General features: G+C 38.6%; 1 protein-coding gene and 1 long non-coding RNA gene across 3 annotated transcripts in view; both read right to left on the reverse strand.

Annotated features, from left to right (window-relative positions):
- LOC113807065 (syndecan) overlaps positions 1-2,500 on the reverse strand; it is a 447,671-nt gene that overhangs the window by 144,538 nt on the left and 300,633 nt on the right. The window lies entirely within an intron of this gene.
- Positions 1-2,500, reverse strand: part of LOC138859687 (uncharacterized) — a 104,181-nt gene that overhangs the window by 33,652 nt on the left and 68,029 nt on the right. Inside the window, exon 3 of the long non-coding RNA XR_011398198.1 lies at positions 76-139. This is a non-coding gene — a long non-coding RNA (uncharacterized lncRNA). The remainder of the gene's footprint in view (positions 1-75; positions 140-2,500) is intronic.

The raw sequence follows: 2,500 nt of genomic DNA on the forward strand, positions 1-2,500 counted from the left end.
ATAGCGTTTCTCGTTGCTATTGTTATTGTTATTACGGTATTATCATCACTGTCATTATCGCAATTGTTTTTTTACCGTCACTGCTTATCAGTTGGATGTGTAGGAGGGGGGGGGGGTACCGTCACGGTTGGTATCGTACCTGTAACGAAGGAGAAAAAAATACTATTAGTACCATAAAATCATTGATCTCCTGGAGTGCCCAAATATTTCAAAATGCCTTCTGAAATATTAAGCTCGAGGAGAGAAAATTAACTAGAATAATATATCAAACAAATGAGTCAAAACTTTAGGGAAAAATAACAATAACAAAATAAAATTATATAAGCTTAAAAAAAATCCACATCGAAAAAAATACACAAAAAATTGCCACCCGCTATCGAAAATGAAAATGTCTCCCCTGCCAGAAAAAAAATAATACAAAAAAGAAAACGGGCAACATAGCTTCCTCCAACGCCATCTAGTATCATGAATGTCAATGAGTCAAGTTACAACAGGGGTGATTAAAGCGTACGAGAAATTATGCGTGAGATAATGTACGTAATCAATGCGTTGGGAGGACAGTGATAAATACATAATTACTCCCAGACCAAGATGGAAGAATATTTTAAAAAGCATATTAGACTGCGATATAAAAATAGCGTTGATGGTGACATGTATGATGCTCCAAGAATGGCATCATCACAATCATTATCACAATTCCCACCATCAACTTCATCACCATTCCCACAACCATCAACACCGCAATCATCATTATCATCATCACCACCACCAACAGAATCATCATCACCACCACCACCACCAAAACAATCATCATTATCATCACGATCTCCACCACCACAATCACCATCACCATCTCCACCACCACAAGTATCACCACCACAATCATCATTATCATTATCATCATCATCACCATCACCACCACCACAATCATCATTATCATCATCATCACCATCACCACCACCACAATCATCATAATTATCATCACCATCTCCACAGCACCACCACCACAATCGTCATCATCACCATCACCACCACCACAATCATCATTATCATCATCACCATCACCACCACCACAATCATCATTATCATCATCATCATCATCATCATCAAAATCACAATTTACCCGCCCTTACCCTCTCACCATACATCACACTACCTCTGAAATGAAAAGTTAATCACTACACCTGGCATCGCTGGCCAATATATACTGTCACTATCATCATCCTCGTTGGTGCCAATAAAATGATATCATTATTATTCATATTCTCATTAATTTTGGCCCGTATAAAAAAAAAATCATAATATAAAATGCTGATTGGATTTTGTTTTCGGTTTCGATAAATTTAAGAGGGATTTCTTCCTTATTTTATTCATTCCATTTACTTTTTTTTCTTGTCTCCCTTTCTCCTTCCTTTGTTTTTCTTTTTTCTTACTGCCTTACGATACTTTTTTTCTTTCACTCCTTCCCTCTCACTCGATGATGGTGGTGGAGAAGGAGGTGGAGGTGGAGGTGGAGGAGGAGGAGGAGGAGGAGGAGGTGATGGAGGAGGTGGTGGTGGTGAAGGAGGAGGAGGGGGTGATGGAGGAAGTGGTGGTGCTGAAGGAGGAAGAAGAAGGAGGAAGTGGAGGAGGTAGTGGATGTGGATGTGGATGTGGATATGGAGAAGGAGGAGGAGGAGGAGGTGGTGGTGGAAGAAGAGGTGGAGGTGGTGGCGTAGGTGGTGGTGGTGGTTAGTGGAGGTGGGAGCGGCGAGAAAGATGAAGATGGTGTTTCTAATGATGATGATGATAATCATGATCATGGTAATGGTAATGATGATGATAAATAATTATTGTTTTTAGCTCGTTAATTTCTGGTTCTTTTCTTATTCCTTCCTCCGTTAATTTCTATTTGCTTTGTCTTCGTTTTTTTTTTGGCTAATTTCTTTCCTCCGTTAATTTTTATGAATTTTCTCCATTCCTACCAATTTGGGGGTGCTCAGTTGTCGAGCAGAACAGGATTTTTTTATAAATACAAAATACATATGTAAGTAAGTCACGGGTATTTGCACACATACGTGCATGCATACTTCTGCAGGATTCATGCTAAAACACACACACACACACACACACACACACACACACACACACACACACACACACACACACACACACACACACACACACACACACGAACAGACAGTATTCAGTATATTCGTCCCTTCGTTGTTACATACATACATATATACATAATACATACATAACAAATAAACATAACAAGTATTCAATAAATAAACTAATACATACATACAATCAATAGATCAAATAAAATGAATAAAAGAATGAATGAATTACATAAATCAATCAATAAATCAACAAAATAAATAAATAAACACCCTCTAAGCACAACAGACACACACACAAACACACAATCACCCCCCCCCCCGCCCCCGCCCCCAAATCATTCAATTCGATAAAAAAAACAGATAAATATGAATAAATATCACCCCCCCCCACGCCC

Source organism: Penaeus vannamei, chromosome 37, assembly GCF_042767895.1.
Source record: "Penaeus vannamei isolate JL-2024 chromosome 37, ASM4276789v1, whole genome shotgun sequence".
NCBI lineage: Eukaryota > Metazoa > Arthropoda > Malacostraca > Decapoda > Penaeidae > Penaeus > Penaeus vannamei.